Genomic DNA, 19,928 nt, shown 5'->3' with positions numbered 1-19,928 from the left:
TACACTAGATAATCAATTAGAAATTAAGGTTAGTTGATTAACTCTTTTATAATCGATTATTAGGACTTAAAATTGATTAGTGACGACCCAATTTTTTTCTTGCAAATTTCAACTACATAATTGATTATGTGATATGCATAATCGATTATAAGCATTAAAAAACCCATGAATCATTTTACTTTTTGAGTTATATTTTCTCCTATATAAGACGAGCGCCTTTTCACTTTCATATACACCACATTTAAGATTCTAAGCATCCTTGTCTCTATTAAAGCTCTCTCTCTCTCTCTCTCTATTTTTTTTCTATGTTACGCTACTTATCTATGCTCTTTTACCGTACAAACACATATTATTTTTTATATAATAAAATTGAAAATTAATTATGAATTTTTAATATCACTTTAGACCCCCCTTTTGGGCTTGGAATCACTTGTTCAACAAGTGGTATCAGAGCCTCACTCAAGTTAAATACTAATCGTCCAAGAAGGAAGGAAATGAATTCAGGATATTTACTAAACAAACCCCCATCCTTTAATAGAGAAGGGTATAATTTATGGAAAGAGAAAATAATAATCTTCATTGAAGAAATACATATTGGTATTTAGTAGACTGTGAAAGAAGATCTATTTGTTCCCCCATATGAAGTTAATGGTGTCGTGGTGAACAAATATGATGATGATGATGATGATTGTACCAAAGATGAAAAGAAAAAGGTGCAACAAAATTTTAAAGCAAAAACGATCATCACTACCGCTTTCGGTCTTGATGAGTTTTTGTGGGTTTCTCGTTGCGAAACGAGAAAAGAAATGTGAGATACTCTCCAAGTTATCCCTTAAGGTACTATTGAATGAAAAAGGCTAAGGTTAAACACATTAAACCATGAGTATGGACTCTTCAAGATTAAACCTGAAAAGAATATTTATAACATGCAAAAGTGACTCACTCATATCTTGAGTCACATGAGAACGCTTGGGAAAACTTTTCAAAATGAGGAGTTGAATGTAAAATTCCTTAGATACCTAAATTGTAGTTGGAAACCAAAAGTTATAGTGATTTATGAATCTAGGGACTTATCAAACATGGACATGACAACTTTATTTGGTAAATTGCAAGAACAATAGATGGAGCCAAAGAGACTTGCTGATGATGAATTTTTGTTATAAAATGTTCCAAGCCAAAATTTAATGAGGGAAGCTGGAATAGCTCAGTTGGTTAGAGCGTGTGGCTGTTAACCACAAGGTCGGAGGTTCAACCCCTCCTTCTAGCGTTTTTATATTAATTTTTTCATTTTATTTTGAGTTTTTTCATTTTCAGATTTTGAGAAAAATAACGAAAATACGTGGACGGCAGGATTCGAACCTGCGCGGGCAAAACCCACATGATTTCTAGTCATGCCCGATAACCACTCCGGCACGTCCACCATTTGTTACATATTTTCACCAAACTCTACTCTATAACAAGGTGACAAGAATAAAAGGAAAAGTCTTGCACTAAAATTCACAAACACTATAGATATGAAAATAAAAGATGAAGATAACAAAAAAAAATTAATGAAGACATGTAACTCTTGTTTCAAAAATTCATAAGGCACGGAAAAAGAATCTCCAAAGCTTCATAAGCAAAGTGAAGGAAGATCCTAACTCATATCTACATGTCATCAATGCGAATAGAAAGGTCACGTGAGACTAATCTTCCCTCAAAACCATAACGAGAGAAAAAAAATCAGAATCAAAGAAGATTTAAGAAACCTTAGAGAGAAGCAAAGATAACCTACATATTATGGGATAACAATTATATGAAATTCTCATATAAGGAAGAAGTAAATATTTGTCTCATGGAAAACCATCAAAAAGATAAGCTAACCTCTTATTTTTCCTATCAAAACTTTCTTCATATTTGTAAGAAGCTAAATAAAGAAATATGTAAGTTGAAGTAAATTGTCTCAAATTATAGAGAAATAATTTCCTTCCTTGAAATTGAGATCAAAGTCGTGTGGAAGAAGTTTAAATTCTTAGGGAAAGAAAAAATGTTTCAGCTTAAATATATTTCCCTTCTCACGAAGTATTAGTTGAATTTGACAATTGTAGACGATGTGATATTTTGAAAAATAAAAACAAAGATTTTCAAAACACACTTGAAAAATTCACTAAAAGAAGAGACAACTCTAATCCCCTTCGTGAAAATTAAAGAGCATCGTAGAATAAGGTTGTCGTAAGTTATGAGCCTAAAAATAATGTTAAATCTTTTAGCAATATATGACTTGAAAATAATATCTTTAAATGCAATACTCTTAAGTATAACGATTGCAATAAAAATGGTCGTGTCACTCAATTTTTTTTTGTTAAGAAAAGCCGAATTTCTTTTCCACTGTCGATCACCACATAGCCCTCTCTTCCATATTCTGATACGGATTTCATCATTTTTTGTGATTTTTCAGCACCTTTCTTCCCTCATTTCCACATAGTCAGGTCTAGGTTCGGATTTTCTGCTACTTTCGCTTTCAATTTCACTATGCTTTCTTTGATTCGTTATGAAAAATTGGTAAGTGGCGCCAATGATGCATGTTGGGTTGAAGTTGTTGAACTTTGGTTTGAAGGACAAGGTGGTTTGAAGGACAAGGTCACACAGATCCTTTGCTTAAACGATAGAGGATATTGCAACAAGTGATTAAGCCAATTGAAAACATGTTAAGGCCTCTCTATGTAATGTTCTGTATTCAATTGATGTCAACCTTCATTATCAGTTCTATTCGTTCAAGACGTGTTATTGCATTTGGGTAAAGGTGAAGACACATATTCCAATAATATTAATCATTTGTATAATATTGTCACAAATCTTATTTCCATATGACATGGATATGTAAAGCTATATGAGGAAACTTGATAGTTTAATAACTAATTTTGATGAATTTATGCCTTTTACTAACATTGTCGATAAACATATTGAACAATGTGAAATTGTCCTCTCATATGACATTCTTTGCGAGTAGCTACTGTGGATCTGTGTGCTTGTGAATTGCAACTGATTTGTGATCATGGAGGTTTTTTAGATGACTCTGATGTTCGATGGGACCATATTACTTGATCATGTTGGTTCCTTGTAATATCTTTCCATCTGTCTCTGATGAGGATGCTCGTCTTGAACTTATCTCAAGCTTCACTAGGGAGAAAATTCAAGATTTCAATGAAGTGTTAAAGTCAAAGATAATATAGCAAGGAACTTGAAGCTTCAAGGTTGTGAAAGAGGGGAAATGAAAAAGCTCATCTAGTCAGTCGTGCGTTTAACGCAGTGTCTAAGCGACCAAAGGATTGTAAAAGTGTTAGTGTAACTAATAAGTTACTAAGGTAATTGTCACACACTCACAAAATGTTCTTGAGGACCCTATTATTTTGTTAAAACCACCAAAAAATATTTTACGCACATAACTAGTTGGTTAGAAGATTATATAATTCTGTACGAGTAAACCTTACACTAGATAATCAATTAGAAATTAAGGTTAGTTGATTAACTCTTTTATAATCGATTATTAGGACTTAAAATTGATTAGTGACGACCCAATTTTTTTCTTGCAAATTTTAACTACATAATTGATTATGTGATATGCATAATCGATTATAAGCATTAAAAAACCCATGAATCATTTTACTTTTTGAGTTATATTTTCTCCTATATAAGACGAGCGCCTTTTCACTTTCATATACACCACATTTAAGATTCTAAGCATCCTTGTCTCTATTAAAGCTCTCTCTCTCTCTCTCTATTTTTTTTTCTATGTTACGCTACTTATCTATGCTCTTTTACCGTACAAACACATATTATTTTTTATATAATAAAATTGAAAATTAATTATGAATTTTTAATATCACTTTAGACCCCCCTTTTGGGCTTGGAATCACTTGTTCAACAAGTGGTATCAGAGCCTCACTCAAGTTAAATACTAATCGTCCAAGAAGGAAGGAAATGAATTCAGGATATTTACTAAACAAACCCCCATCCTTTAATAGAGAAGGGTATAATTTATGGAAAGAGAAAATAATAATCTTCATTGAAGAAATACATATTGGTATTTAGTAGACTGTGAAAGAAGATCTATTTGTTCCCCCATATGAAGTTAATGGTGTCGTGGTGAACAAATATGATGATGATGATGATGATTGTACCAAAGATGAAAAGAAAAAGGTGCAACAAAATTTTAAAGCAAAAACGATCATCACTACCGCTTTCGGTCTTGATGAGTTTTTGTGGGTTTCTCGTTGCGAAACGAGAAAAGAAATGTGAGATACTCTCCAAGTTATCCCTTAAGGTACTATTGAATGAAAAAGGCTAAGGTTAAACACATTAAACCATGAGTATGGACTCTTCAAGATTAAACCTGAAAAGAATATTTATAACATGCAAAAGTGACTCACTCATATCTTGAGTCACATGAGAACGCTTGGGAAAACTTTTCAAAATGAGGAGTTGAATGTAAAATTCCTTAGATACCTAAATTGTAGTTGGAAACCAAAAGTTATAGTGATTTATGAATCTAGGGACTTATCAAACATGGACATGACAACTTTATTTGGTAAATTGCAAGAACAATAGATGGAGCCAAAGAGACTTGCTGATGATGAATTTTTGTTATAAAATGTTCCAAGCCAAAATTTAATGAGGGAAGCTGGAATAGCTCAGTTGGTTAGAGCGTGTGGCTGTTAACCACAAGGTCGGAGGTTCAACCCCTCCTTCTAGCGTTTTTATATTAATTTTTTCATTTTATTTTGAGTTTTTTCATTTTCAGATTTTGAGAAAAATAACGAAAATACGTGGACGGCAGGATTCGAACCTGCGCGGGCAAAACCCACATGATTTCTAGTCATGCCCGATAACCACTCCGGCACGTCCACCATTTGTTACATATTTTCACCAAACTCTACTCTATAACAAGGTGACAAGAATAAAAGGAAAAGTCTTGCACTAAAATTCACAAACACTATAGATATGAAAATAAAAGATGAAGATAACAAAAAAAAATTAATGAAGACATGTAACTCTTGTTTCAAAAATTCATAAGGCACGGAAAAAGAATCTCCAAAGCTTCATAAGCAAAGTGAAGGAAGATCCTAACTCATATCTACATGTCATCAATGCGAATAGAAAGGTCACGTGAGACTAATCTTCCCTCAAAACCATAACGAGAGAAAAAAAATCAGAATCAAAGAAGATTTAAGAAACCTTAGAGAGAAGCAAAGATAACCTACATATTATGGGATAACAATTATATGAAATTCTCATATAAGGAAGAAGTAAATATTTGTCTCATGGAAAACCATCAAAAAGATAAGCTAACCTCTTATTTTTCCTATCAAAACTTTCTTCATATTTGTAAGAAGCTAAATAAAGAAATATGTAAGTTGAAGTAAATTGTCTCAAATTATAGAGAAATAATTTCCTTCCTTGAAATTGAGATCAAAGTCGTGTGGAAGAAGTTTAAATTCTTAGGGAAAGAAAAAATGTTTCAGCTTAAATATATTTCCCTTCTCACGAAGTATTAGTTGAATTTGACAATTGTAGACGATGTGATATTTTGAAAAATAAAAACAAAGATTTTCAAAACACACTTGAAAAATTCACTAAAAGAAGAGACAACTCTAATCCCCTTCGTGAAAATTAAAGAGCATCGTAGAATAAGGTTGTCGTAAGTTATGAGCCTAAAAATAATGTTAAATCTTTTAGCAATATATGACTTGAAAATAATATCTTTAAATGCAATACTCTTAAGTATAACGATTGCAATAAAAATGGTCGTGTCACTCAATTTTTTTTGTTAAGAAAAGCCGAATTTCTTTTCCACTGTCGATCACCACATAGCCCTCTCTTCCATATTCTGATACGGATTTCATCATTTTTTGTGATTTTTCAGCACCTTTCTTCCCTCATTTCCACATAGTCAGGTCTAGGTTCGGATTTTCTGCTACTTTCGCTTTCAATTTCACTATGCTTTCTTTGATTCGTTATGAAAAATTGGTAAGTGGCGCCAATGATGCATGTTGGGTTGAAGTTGTTGAACTTTGGTTTGAAGGACAAGGTGGTTTGAAGGACAAGGTCACACAGATCCTTTGCTTAAACGATAGAGGATATTGCAACAAGTGATTAAGCCAATTGAAAACATGTTAAGGCCTCTCTATGTAATGTTCTGTATTCAATTGATGTCAACCTTCATTATCAGTTCTATTCGTTCAAGACGTGTTATTGCATTTGGGTAAAGGTGAAGACACATATTCCAATAATATTAATCATTTGTATAATATTGTCACAAATCTTATTTCCATATGACATGGATATGTAAAGCTATATGAGGAAACTTGATAGTTTAATAACTAATTTTGATGAATTTATGCCTTTTACTAACATTGTCGATAAACATATTGAACAATGTGAAATTGTCCTCTCATATGACATTCTTTGCGAGTAGCTACTGTGGATCTGTGTGCTTGTGAATTGCAACTGATTTGTGATCATGGAGGTTTTTTAGATGACTCTGATGTTCGATGGGACCATATTACTTGATCATGTTGGTTCCTTGTAATATCTTTCCATCTGTCTCTGATGAGGATGCTCGTCTTGAACTTATCTCAAGCTTCACTAGGGAGAAAATTCAAGATTTCAATGAAGTGTTAAAGTCAAAGATAATATAGCAAGGAACTTGAAGCTTCAAGGTTGTGAAAGAGGGGAAATGAAAAAGCTCATCTAGTCAGTCGTGCGTTTAACGCAGTGTCTAAGCGACCAAAGGATTGTAAAAGTGTTAGTGTAACTAATAAGTTACTAAGGTAATTGTCACACACTCACAAAATGTTCTTGAGGACCCTATTATTTTGTTAAAACCACCAAAAAATATTTTACGCACATAACTAGTTGGTTAGAAGATTATATAATTCTGTACGAGTAAACCTTACACTAGATAATCAATTAGAAATTAAGGTTAGTTGATTAACTCTTTTATAATCGATTATTAGGACTTAAAATTGATTAGTGACGACCCAATTTTTTTCTTGCAAATTTTAACTACATAATTGATTATGTGATATGCATAATCGATTATAAGCATTAAAAAACCCATGAATCATTTTACTTTTTGAGTTATATTTTCTCCTATATAAGACGAGCGCCTTTTCACTTTCATATACACCACATTTAAGATTCTAAGCATCCTTGTCTCTATTAAAGCTCTCTCTCTCTCTCTCTATTTTTTTTTCTATGTTACGCTACTTATCTATGCTCTTTTACCGTACAAACACATATTATTTTTTATATAATAAAATTGAAAATTAATTATGAATTTTTAATATCACTTTAGACCCCCCTTTTGGGCTTGGAATCACTTGTTCAACAAGTGGTATCAGAGCCTCACTCAAGTTAAATACTAATCGTCCAAGAAGGAAGGAAATGAATTCAGGATATTTACTAAACAAACCCCCATCCTTTAATAGAGAAGGGTATAATTTATGGAAAGAGAAAATAATAATCTTCATTGAAGAAATACATATTGGTATTTAGTAGACTGTGAAAGAAGATCTATTTGTTCCCCCATATGAAGTTAATGGTGTCGTGGTGAACAAATATGATGATGATGATGATGATTGTACCAAAGATGAAAAGAAAAAGGTGCAACAAAATTTTAAAGCAAAAACGATCATCACTACCGCTTTCGGTCTTGATGAGTTTTTGTGGGTTTCTCGTTGCGAAACGAGAAAAGAAATGTGAGATACTCTCCAAGTTATCCCTTAAGGTACTATTGAATGAAAAAGGCTAAGGTTAAACACATTAAACCATGAGTATGGACTCTTCAAGATTAAACCTGAAAAGAATATTTATAACATGCAAAAGTGACTCACTCATATCTTGAGTCACATGAGAACGCTTGGGAAAACTTTTCAAAATGAGGAGTTGAATGTAAAATTCCTTAGATACCTAAATTGTAGTTGGAAACCAAAAGTTATAGTGATTTATGAATCTAGGGACTTATCAAACATGGACATGACAACTTTATTTGGTAAATTGCAAGAACAATAGATGGAGCCAAAGAGACTTGCTGATGATGAATTTTTGTTATAAAATGTTCCAAGCCAAAATTTAATGAGGGAAGCTGGAATAGCTCAGTTGGTTAGAGCGTGTGGCTGTTAACCACAAGGTCGGAGGTTCAACCCCTCCTTCTAGCGTTTTTATATTAATTTTTTCATTTTATTTTGAGTTTTTTCATTTTCAGATTTTGAGAAAAATAACGAAAATACGTGGACGGCAGGATTCGAACCTGCGCGGGCAAAACCCACATGATTTCTAGTCATGCCCGATAACCACTCCGGCACGTCCACCATTTGTTACATATTTTCACCAAACTCTACTCTATAACAAGGTGACAAGAATAAAAGGAAAAGTCTTGCACTAAAATTCACAAACACTATAGATATGAAAATAAAAGATGAAGATAACAAAAAAAAATTAATGAAGACATGTAACTCTTGTTTCAAAAATTCATAAGGCACGGAAAAAGAATCTCCAAAGCTTCATAAGCAAAGTGAAGGAAGATCCTAACTCATATCTACATGTCATCAATGCGAATAGAAAGGTCACGTGAGACTAATCTTCCCTCAAAACCATAACGAGAGAAAAAAAATCAGAATCAAAGAAGATTTAAGAAACCTTAGAGAGAAGCAAAGATAACCTACATATTATGGGATAACAATTATATGAAATTCTCATATAAGGAAGAAGTAAATATTTGTCTCATGGAAAACCATCAAAAAGATAAGCTAACCTCTTATTTTTCCTATCAAAACTTTCTTCATATTTGTAAGAAGCTAAATAAAGAAATATGTAAGTTGAAGTAAATTGTCTCAAATTATAGAGAAATAATTTCCTTCCTTGAAATTGAGATCAAAGTCGTGTGGAAGAAGTTTAAATTCTTAGGGAAAGAAAAAATGTTTCAGCTTAAATATATTTCCCTTCTCACGAAGTATTAGTTGAATTTGACAATTGTAGACGATGTGATATTTTGAAAAATAAAAACAAAGATTTTCAAAACACACTTGAAAAATTCACTAAAAGCAGAGACAACTCTAATCCCCTTCGTGAAAATTAAAGAGCATCGTAGAATAAGGTTGTCGTAAGTTATGAGCCTAAAAATAATGTTAAATCTTTTAGCAATATATGACTTGAAAATAATATCTTTAAATGCAATACTCTTAAGTATAACGATTGCAATAAAAATGGCCGTGTCACTCAATTTTTTTTTGTTAAGAAAAGCCGAATTTCTTTTCCACTGTCGATCACCACATAGCCCTCTCTTCCATATTCTGATACGGATTTCATCATTTTTTGTGATTTTTCAGCACCTTTCTTCCCTCATTTCCACATAGTCAGGTCTAGGTTCGGATTTTCTGCTACTTTCGCTTTCAATTTCACTATGCTTTCTTTGATTCGTTATGAAAAATTGGTAAGTGGCGCCAATGATGCATGTTGGGTTGAAGTTGTTGAACTTTGGTTTGAAGGACAAGGTGGTTTGAAGGACAAGGTCACACAGATCCTTTGCTTAAACGATAGAGGATATTGCAACAAGTGATTAAGCCAATTGAAAACATGTTAAGGCCTCTCTATGTAATGTTCTGTATTCAATTGATGTCAACCTTCATTATCAGTTCTATTCGTTCAAGACGTGTTATTGCATTTGGGTAAAGGTGAAGACACATATTCCAATAATATTAATCATTTGTATAATATTGTCACAAATCTTATTTCCATATGACATGGATATGTAAAGCTATATGAGGAAACTTGATAGTTTAATAACTAATTTTGATGAATTTATGCCTTTTACTAACATTGTCGATAAACATATTGAACAATGTGAAATTGTCCTCTCATATGACATTCTTTGCGAGTAGCTACTGTGGATCTGTGTGCTTGTGAATTGCAACTGATTTGTGATCATGGAGGTTTTTTAGATGACTCTGATGTTCGATGGGACCATATTACTTGATCATGTTGGTTCCTTGTAATATCTTTCCATCTGTCTCTGATGAGGATGCTCGTCTTGAACTTATCTCAAGCTTCACTAGGGAGAAAATTCAAGATTTCAATGAAGTGTTAAAGTCAAAGATAATATAGCAAGGAACTTGAAGCTTCAAGGTTGTGAAAGAGGGGAAATGAAAAAGCTCATCTAGTCAGTCGTGCGTTTAACGCAGTGTCTAAGCGACCAAAGGATTGTAAAAGTGTTAGTGTAACTAATAAGTTACTAAGGTAATTGTCACACACTCACAAAATGTTCTTGAGGACCCTATTATTTTGTTAAAACCACCAAAAAATATTTTACGCACATAACTAGTTGGTTAGAAGATTATATAATTCTGTACGAGTAAACCTTACACTAGATAATCAATTAGAAATTAAGGTTAGTTGATTAACTCTTTTATAATCGATTATTAGGACTTAAAATTGATTAGTGACGACCCAATTTTTTTCTTGCAAATTTTAACTACATAATTGATTATGTGATATGCATAATCGATTATAAGCATTAAAAAACCCATGAATCATTTTACTTTTTGAGTTATATTTTCTCCTATATAAGACGAGCGCCTTTTCACTTTCATATACACCACATTTAAGATTCTAAGCATCCTTGTCTCTATTAAAGCTCTCTCTCTCTCTCTCTATTTTTTTTCTATGTTACGCTACTTATCTATGCTCTTTTACCGTACAAACACATATTATTTTTTATATAATAAAATTGAAAATTAATTATGAATTTTTAATATCACTTTAGACCCCCCTTTTGGGCTTGGAATCACTTGTTCAACAAGTGGTATCAGAGCCTCACTCAAGTTAAATACTAATCGTCCAAGAAGGAAGGAAATGAATTCAGGATATTTACTAAACAAACCCCCATCCTTTAATAGAGAAGGGTATAATTTATGGAAAGAGAAAATAATAATCTTCATTGAAGAAATACATATTGGTATTTAGTAGACTGTGAAAGAAGATCTATTTGTTCCCCCATATGAAGTTAATGGTGTCGTGGTGAACAAATATGATGATGATGATGATGATTGTACCAAAGATGAAAAGAAAAAGGTGCAACAAAATTTTAAAGCAAAAACGATCATCACTACCGCTTTCGGTCTTGATGAGTTTTTGTGGGTTTCTCGTTGCGAAACGAGAAAAGAAATGTGAGATACTCTCCAAGTTATCCCTTAAGGTACTATTGAATGAAAAAGGCTAAGGTTAAACACATTAAACCATGAGTATGGACTCTTCAAGATTAAACCTGAAAAGAATATTTATAACATGCAAAAGTGACTCACTCATATCTTGAGTCACATGAGAACGCTTGGGAAAACTTTTCAAAATGAGGAGTTGAATGTAAAATTCCTTAGATACCTAAATTGTAGTTGGAAACCAAAAGTTATAGTGATTTATGAATCTAGGGACTTATCAAACATGGACATGACAACTTTATTTGGTAAATTGCAAGAACAATAGATGGAGCCAAAGAGACTTGCTGATGATGAATTTTTGTTATAAAATGTTCCAAGCCAAAATTTAATGAGGGAAGCTGGAATAGCTCAGTTGGTTAGAGCGTGTGGCTGTTAACCACAAGGTCGGAGGTTCAACCCCTCCTTCTAGCGTTTTTATATTAATTTTTTCATTTTATTTTGAGTTTTTTCATTTTCAGATTTTGAGAAAAATAACGAAAATACGTGGACGGCAGGATTCGAACCTGCGCGGGCAAAACCCACATGATTTCTAGTCATGCCCGATAACCACTCCGGCACGTCCACCATTTGTTACATATTTTCACCAAACTCTACTCTATAACAAGGTGACAAGAATAAAAGGAAAAGTCTTGCACTAAAATTCACAAACACTATAGATATGAAAATAAAAGATGAAGATAAAAAAAAAAAATTAATGAAGACATGTAACTCTTGTTTCAAAAATTCATAAGGCACGGAAAAAGAATCTCCAAAGCTTCATAAGCAAAGTGAAGGAAGATCCTAACTCATATCTACATGTCATCAATGCGAATAGAAAGGTCACGTGAGACTAATCTTCCCTCAAAACCATAACGAGAGAAAAAAAATCAGAATCAAAGAAGATTTAAGAAACCTTAGAGAGAAGCAAAGATAACCTACATATTATGGGATAACAATTATATGAAATTCTCATATAAGGAAGAAGTAAATATTTGTCTCATGGAAACCATCAAAAAGATAAGCTAACCTCTTATTTTTCCTATCAAAACTTTCTTCATATTTGTAAGAAGCTAAATAAAGAAATATGTAAGTTGAAGTAAATTGTCTCAAATTATAGGGAAATAATTTCCTTCCTTGAAATTGAGATCAAAGTCGTGTGGAAGAAGTTTAAATTCTTAGGGAAAGAAAAAATGTTTCAGCTTAAATATATTTCCCTTCTCACGAAGTATTAGTTGAATTTGACAATTGTAGACGATGTGATATTTTGAAAAATAAAAACAAAGATTTTCAAAACACACTTGAAAAATTCACTAAAAGAAGAGACAACTCTAATCCCCTTCGTGAAAATTAAAGAGCATCGTAGAATAAGGTTGTCGTAAGTTATGAGCCTAAAAATAATGTTAAATCTTTTAGCAATACATGACTTGAAAATAATATCTTTAAATGCAATACTCTTAAGTATAACGATTGCAATAAAAATGGCCGTGTCACTCAATTTTTCTTTGTTAAGAAAAGCCGAATTTCTTTTCCACTGTCGATCACCACATAGCCCTCTCTTCCATATTCTGATACGGTTTTCATCATTTTTTGTGATTTTTCAGCACCTTTCTTCCCTCATTTCCACATAGTCAGGTCTAGGTTCGGATTTTCTGCTACTTTCGCTTTCAATTTCACTATGCTTTCTTTGATTCGTTATGAAAAATTGGTAAGTGGCGCCAATGATGCATGTTGGGTTGAAGTTGTTGAACTTTGGTTTGAAGGACAAGGTGGTTTGAAGGACAAGGTCACACAGATCCTTTGCTTAAACGATAGAGGATATTGCAACAAGTGATTAAGCCAATTGAAAACATGTTAAGGCCTCTCTATGTAATGTTCTGTATTCAATTGATGTCAACCTTCATTATCAGTTCTATTCGTTCAAGACGTGTTATTGCATTTGGGTAAAGGTGAAGACACATATTCCAATAATATTAATCATTTGTATAATATTGTCACAAATCTTATTTCCATATGACATGGATATGTAAAGCTATATGAGGAAACTTGATAGTTTAATAACTAATTTTGATGAATTTATGCCTTTTACTAACATTGTCGATAAACATATTGAACAATGTGAAATTGTCCTCTCATATGACATTCTTTGCGAGTAGCTACTGTGGATCTGTGTGCTTGTGAATTGCAACTGATTTGTGATCATGGAGGTTTTTTAGATGACTCTGATGTTCGATGGGACCATATTACTTGATCATGTTGGTTCCTTGTAATATCTTTCCATCTGTCTCTGATGAGGATGCTCGTCTTGAACTTATCTCAAGCTTCACTAGGGAGAAAATTCAAGATTTCAATGAAGTGTTAAAGTCAAAGATAATATAGCAAGGAACTTGAAGCTTCAAGGTTGTGAAAGAGGGGAAATGAAAAAGCTCATCTAGTCAGTCGTGCGTTTAACGCAGTGTCTAAGCGACCAAAGGATTGTAAAAGTGTTAGTGTAACTAATAAGTTACTAAGGTAATTGTCACACACTCACAAAATGTTCTTGAGGACCCTATTATTTTGTTAAAACCACCAAAAATATTTTACGCACATAACTAGTTGGTTAGAAGATTATATAATTCTTTACGAGTAAACCTTACACTAGATAATCAATTAGAAATTAAGGTTAGTTGATTAACTCTTTTATAATCGATTATTAGGACTTAAAATTGATTAGTGACGACCCAATTTTTTTCTTGCAAATTTTAACTACATAATTGATTATGTGATATGCATAATCGATTATAAGCATTAAAAAACCCATGAATCATTTTACTTTTTGAGTTATATTTTCTCCTATATAAGACGAGCGCCTTTTCACTTTCATATACACCACATTTAAGATTCTAAGCATCCTTGTCTCTTTTAAACCTCTCTCTCTCTCTCTCTCTCTCTCTCTCTCTCTCTATTTTTTTCTATGTTACGCTACTTATCTAAGCTATTTTACCGTACAAACACATATTATTTTTTATATAATAAAATTGAAAATTAATTATGAATTTTTAATATCACTTTAGACCCCCCTTTTGGGCTTGGAATCACTTGTTCAACAAGTGGTATCAGAGCCTCACTCAAGTTAAATACTAATCGTCCAAGAAGGAAGGAAATGAATTCAGGATATTTACTAAACAAACCCCCATCCTTTAATAGAGAAGGGTATAATTTATGGAAAGAGAAAATAATAATCTTCATTGAAGAAATACATATTGGTATTTAGTAGACTGTGAAAGAAGATCTATTTGTTCCCCCATATGAAGTTAATGGTGTCGTGGTGAACAAATATGATGATGATGATGATGATGATTGTACCAAATATGAAAAGAAAAAGGTGCAACAAAATTTTAAATCAAAAACGATCATCACTACCGCTTTCGGTCTTGATGAGTTTTTGTGGGTTTCTCGTTGCGAAACGAGAAAAGAAATGTGAGATACTCTCCAAGTTATCCCTTAAGGTACTATTGAATGAAAAAGGCTAAGGTTAAACACATTAAACCATGAGTATGGACTCTTCAAGATTAAACCTGAAAAGAATATTTATAACATGCAAAAGTGACTCACTCATATCTTGAGTCACATGAGAACGCTTGGGAAAACTTTTCAAAATGAGGAGTTGAATGTAAAATTCCTTAGATACCTAAATTGTAGTTGGAAACCAAAAGTTATAGTGATTTATGAATCTAGGGACTTATCAAACATGGACATGACAACTTTATTTGGTAAATTGCAAGAACAATAGATGGAGCCAAAGAGACTTGCTGATGATGAATTTATGTTATAAAATGTTCCAAGCCAAAATTTAATGAGGGAAGCTGGAATAGCTCAGTTGGTTAGAGCGTGTGGCTGTTAACCACAAGGTCGGAGGTTCAACCCCTCCTTCTAGTGTTTTTATATTAATTTTTTCATTTTATTTTGAGTTTTTTCATTTTCAGATTTTGAGAAAAATAACGAAAATACGTGGACGGCAGGATTCGAACCTGCGCGGGCAAAACCCACATGATTTCTAGTCATGCCCGATAACCACTCCGGCACGTCCACCATTTGTTACATATTTTCACCAAACTCTACTCTATAACAAGGTGACAAGAATAAAAGGAAAAGTCTTGCACTAAAATTCACAAACACTATAGATATGATAATAAAAGATGAAGATAACAAAAAAAAATTAATGAAGACATGTAACTCTTGTTTCAAAAATTCATAAGGCACGGAAAAAGAATCTCCAAAGCTTCATAAGCAAAGTGAAGGAAGATCCTAACTCATATCTACATGTCATCAATGCGAATAGAAAGGTCACGTGAGACTAATCTTCCCTCAAAACCATAACGAGAGAAAAAAAATCAAAATCAAAGAAGATTTAAGAAACCTTAGAGAGAAGCAAAGATAACCTACATATTATGGGATAACAATTATATGAAATTCTCATATAAGGAAGAAGTAAATATTTGTCTCACGGAAAACCATCAAAAAGATAAGCTAACCTCTTATTTTTCCTATCAAAACTTTCTTCATATTTGTAAGAAGCTAAATAAAGAAATATGTAAGTTGAAGTAAATTGTCTCAAATTATAGAGAAATAATTTCCTTCCTTGAAATTGAGATCAAAGTCGTGTGGAAGAAGTTTAAATTCTTAGGGAAAGAAAAAATGTTTCAGCTTAAATATATTTCCCTTCTCACGAAGTATTAGTTGAATTTGACAATTGTAGACGATGTGATATTTTGAAAAATAAAAACAAAGATTTTCAAAACACACTTGAAAAATTTACTAAAAGAAGAGACAACTCTAATCCCCTTCGTGAAAATTAAAGAGCATCGTAGAATAAGGTTGTCGTAAGTTATGAGCCTAAAAATAATGTTAAATCTTTTAGCAATACATGACTTGAAAATAATATCTTTAAATGCAATACTCTTAAGTATAACGATTGCAATAAAAATGGCCGTGTCACTCAATTTTTCTTTGTTAAGAAAAGCCGAATTTCTTTTCCACAGTCGATCACCACATAGCCCTCTCTTCCATATTCTGATACGGTTTTCATCATTTTTTGTGATTTTTCAGCACCTTTCTTCCCTCATTTCCACATAGTCAGGTCTAGGTTCGGATTTTCTGCTACTTTCGCTTTCAATTTCACTATGCTTTCTTTGATTCGTTATGAAAAATTGGTAAGTGGCGCCAATGATGCATGTTGGGTTGAAGTTGTTGAACTTTGGTTTGAAGGACAAGGTCACACAGATCCTTTGCTTAAACGATAGAGGATATTGCAACAAGTGATTAAGCCAATTGAAAACATGTTAAGGCCTCTCTATGTAATATTCTGTATTCAATTGATGTCAACCTTCATTATCAGTTCTATTCGTTCAAGACGTGTTATTGCATTTGGGTAAAGGTGAAGACACATATTCCAATAATATTAATCATTTGTATAATATTGTCACAAATCTTATTTCCATATGACATGGATATGTAAAGCTATATGAGGAAACTTGATAGTTTAATAACTAATTTTGATGAATTTAAGCCTTTTACTAACATTGTCGATAAACATATTGAACAATGTGAAATTGTCCTCTCATATGACATTCTTTGCAAGTAGCTACTGTGGATCTGTGTGCTTGTGAATTGCAACTGATTTGTGATCATGGAGGTTTTTTAGATGACTCTGATGTTCGATGGGACCATATTACTTGATCATGTTGGTTCCTTGTAATATCTTTCCATCTGTCTCTGATGAGGATGCTCGTCTTGAACTTATCTCAAGCTTCACTAGGGAGAAAATTCAAGATTTCAATGAAGTGTTAAAGTCAAAGATAATATAGCAAGGAACTTGAAGCTTCAAGGTTGTGAAAGAGGGAAAATGAAAAAGCTCATCTAGTCAATTGTGCGTTTAACGCAGTGTCTAAGCGACCAAAGGATTGTAAAAGTGTTAGTGTAACTAATAAGTTACTAAGGTAATTGTCACACACTCACAAAATGTTCTTGAGGACCCTATTATTTTGTTAAAACCACCAAAAAATATTTTACGCACATAACTAGTTGGTTAGAAGATTATATAATTCTTTACGAGTAAACCTTACACTAGATAATCAATTAGAAATTAAGGTTAGTTGATTAACTCTTTTATAATCGATTATTAGGACTTAAAATTGATTAGTGACGACCCAATTTTTTTCTTGCAAATTTTAACTACATAATTGATTATGTGATATGCATAATCGATTATAAGCATTAAAAAACCCATGAATCATTTTACTTTTTGAGTTATATTTTCTCCTATATAAGACGAGCGCCTTTTCACTTTCATATACACCACATTTAAGATTCTAAGCATCCTTGTCTCTTTTAAACCTCTCTCTCTCTCTCTCTCTCTCTCTCTCTCTATTTTTTTCTATGTTACGCTACTTATCTATGCTATTTTACCGTACAAACACATATTATTTTTTATATAATAAAATTGAAAATTAATTATGAATTTTTAATATCACTTTAGACCCCCCTTTTGGGCTTGGAATCACTTGTTCAACAAGTGGTATCAGAGCCTCACTCAAGTTAAATACTAATCGTCCAAGAAGGAAGGAAATGAATTCAGGATATTTACTAAACAAACCCCCATCCTTTAATAGAGAAGGGTATAATTTATGGAAAGAGAAAATAATAATCTTCATTGAAGAAATACATATTGGTATTTAGTAGACTGTGAAAGAAGATCTATTTGTTCCCCCATATGAAGTTAATGGTGTCGTGGTGAACAAATATGATGATGATGATGATGATTGTACCAAAGATGAAAAGAAAAAGGTGCAACAAAATTTTAAAGCAAAAACGATCATCACTACCGCTTTCGGTCTTGATGAGTTTTTGTGGGTTTCTCGTTGCGAAACGAGAAAAGAAATGTGAGATACTCTCCAAGTTATCCCTTAAGGTACTATTGAATGAAAAAGGCTAAGGTTAAACACATTAAACCATGAGTATGGACTCTTCAAGATTAAACCTGAAAACAATATTTATAACATGCAAAAGTGACTCACTCATATCTTGAGTCACATGAGAACGCTTGGGAAAACTTTTCAAAATGAGGAGTTGAATGTAAAATTCCTTAGATACCTAAATTGTAGTTGGAAACCAAAAGTTATAGTGATTTATGAATCTAGGGACTTATCAAACATGGACATGACAACTTTATTTGGTAAATTGCAAGAACAATAGATGGAGCCAAAGAGACTTGCTGATGATGAATTTATGTGATAAAATGTTCCAAGCCAAAATTTAATGAGGGAAGCTGGAATAGCTCAGTTGGTTAGAGCGTGTGGCTGTTAACCACAACGTCAGAGGTTCAACCCCTCCTTCTAGCGTTTTTATATTAATTTTTTCAATTTATTTTGAGTTTTATCATTTTCAGATTTTGAGAAAAATAACGAAAATACGTGGACGGCAGGATTCGAACCTGCGCAAGCAAAACACACATGATTTCTAGTCATGCCCGATAACCACTCTGGCACGTCCACCATTTGTTACATATTTTCACCAAACTCTACTCTATAACAAGGTGACTAGAATAAAAGGAAAAGTCTTGCACTAAAATTCACAAACACTATAGATATGAAAGTCGTATGAAAGAAGTTTAAATTCTTAGGGAAAGACAACATGTTTCAGCTTAACTATATTTCCCTTCTCACGAAGTATTAGTTGAATTTGACAATTGTAGACGATGTGATATTTTGAAAAATAAAAACAAAGATTTTCAAAACACACTTGAAAAATTCAATAAAAGAAGAGACAACTCTAATCCCCTTCGTGAAAATTAAAGAGCATCGTAGAATAAGGTTGTCCTAAGTTATGAGCCTAAAAATAATGTTAAATTTTTTAGCAATATATGACTAGAAAATAATATCTCTAAATGAAATACTCTTAAGTATAACGATTGCAATAAAAATGGTCGTGTCACTCAATTTTTCTTTGTTAAGAAAAGCCGAAGTTCTTTTCCACTGTCGATCACCACATAGCCCTCTCTTCCATATTCTGATACGGTTTTCATCATTTTTTGTGATTTTTCAGCACCTTTCTTCCCTCATTCTCACATAGTCAGGTCTAGGTTCGGATTTTCTGCTACTTTCTCTTTAAATTTCACTATGCTTTCTTTGATTCGTTATGAAAAATTGGTAAGTGGTGCCAATGATGCATGTTGGGTTGAAGTTGTTGAACTTTGGTTTGAAGGACAAGGTGGTTTGAAGGACAAGGTCACCCAGATCCTTTGCTTAAACGATAGAGGATATTGCAACAAGTGATTAAGCCAATTGAAAACATGTTAAGGCCTTTCTATGTAATGTTCTGTATTCAATTGATGTCAACCTTCATTATCAGTTCTATTCGTTCAAGATGTGTTATTGCATTTGGGTAAAGGTGAAGACACATATTCCAATAATATTAATCATTTGTATAATATTGTCACAAATCTTATTTCCATGAAGAAGATGACATGGATATGTAAAGCTATATGAGGAAACTTGATAGTTTAATAACTAATTTATTTGCATTTATGCCTTTTACTAACATTGTCGATAAACATATGGAACATTGTGTAATTGTCCTCTCATATGACATTCTTTGCGAGTAGCTACTCTGGATCTGTTTGTTGGAACCATATTACTTGATCATGTTGGTTCCTTGTAATAT

At 32.6% G+C, this 19,928-nt stretch overlaps 12 non-coding genes across 12 annotated transcripts; 6 read left to right on the top strand and 6 right to left on the bottom strand.

Moving 5' to 3' along the window:
* Positions 1-1,193: 1,193 nt before the first annotated feature.
* TRNAN-GUU (transfer RNA asparagine (anticodon GUU)) lies at positions 1,194-1,267 on the top strand. The gene has a single exon. It is a non-coding gene; the product is annotated as a tRNA-Asn (tRNA).
* A 71-nt stretch (positions 1,268-1,338) lies between these two features.
* Positions 1,339-1,420, bottom strand: TRNAS-AGA (transfer RNA serine (anticodon AGA)). The gene has a single exon. It is a non-coding gene; the product is annotated as a tRNA-Ser (tRNA).
* A 3,239-nt stretch (positions 1,421-4,659) lies between these two features.
* On the top strand, positions 4,660-4,733 carry TRNAN-GUU (transfer RNA asparagine (anticodon GUU)). The gene has a single exon. It is a non-coding gene; the product is annotated as a tRNA-Asn (tRNA).
* Positions 4,734-4,804: 71 nt separating this feature from the next.
* On the bottom strand, positions 4,805-4,886 carry TRNAS-AGA (transfer RNA serine (anticodon AGA)). Its single transcript has one exon. It is a non-coding gene; the product is annotated as a tRNA-Ser (tRNA).
* A 3,238-nt stretch (positions 4,887-8,124) lies between these two features.
* On the top strand, positions 8,125-8,198 carry TRNAN-GUU (transfer RNA asparagine (anticodon GUU)). Its single transcript has one exon. It is a non-coding gene; the product is annotated as a tRNA-Asn (tRNA).
* Positions 8,199-8,269: 71 nt separating this feature from the next.
* On the bottom strand, positions 8,270-8,351 carry TRNAS-AGA (transfer RNA serine (anticodon AGA)). The gene has a single exon. It is a non-coding gene; the product is annotated as a tRNA-Ser (tRNA).
* A 3,238-nt stretch (positions 8,352-11,589) lies between these two features.
* TRNAN-GUU (transfer RNA asparagine (anticodon GUU)) lies at positions 11,590-11,663 on the top strand. Its single transcript has one exon. It is a non-coding gene; the product is annotated as a tRNA-Asn (tRNA).
* A 71-nt stretch (positions 11,664-11,734) lies between these two features.
* Positions 11,735-11,816, bottom strand: TRNAS-AGA (transfer RNA serine (anticodon AGA)). The gene has a single exon. It is a non-coding gene; the product is annotated as a tRNA-Ser (tRNA).
* Positions 11,817-15,072: 3,256 nt separating this feature from the next.
* TRNAN-GUU (transfer RNA asparagine (anticodon GUU)) lies at positions 15,073-15,146 on the top strand. The gene has a single exon. It is a non-coding gene; the product is annotated as a tRNA-Asn (tRNA).
* A 71-nt stretch (positions 15,147-15,217) lies between these two features.
* TRNAS-AGA (transfer RNA serine (anticodon AGA)) lies at positions 15,218-15,299 on the bottom strand. Its single transcript has one exon. It is a non-coding gene; the product is annotated as a tRNA-Ser (tRNA).
* A 3,234-nt stretch (positions 15,300-18,533) lies between these two features.
* On the top strand, positions 18,534-18,607 carry TRNAN-GUU (transfer RNA asparagine (anticodon GUU)). The gene has a single exon. It is a non-coding gene; the product is annotated as a tRNA-Asn (tRNA).
* Positions 18,608-18,678: 71 nt separating this feature from the next.
* Positions 18,679-18,760, bottom strand: TRNAS-AGA (transfer RNA serine (anticodon AGA)). The gene has a single exon. It is a non-coding gene; the product is annotated as a tRNA-Ser (tRNA).
* Positions 18,761-19,928: the final 1,168 nt, after the last annotated feature.

Source organism: Lathyrus oleraceus, chromosome 5 (assembly GCF_024323335.1).
Source record: "Lathyrus oleraceus cultivar Zhongwan6 chromosome 5, CAAS_Psat_ZW6_1.0, whole genome shotgun sequence".
Lineage (NCBI taxonomy): Eukaryota > Viridiplantae > Streptophyta > Magnoliopsida > Fabales > Fabaceae > Lathyrus > Lathyrus oleraceus.
Note: the sequence above shows the minus strand (reverse complement) of the source record. Positions and strands in the feature narration are given on the sequence as shown.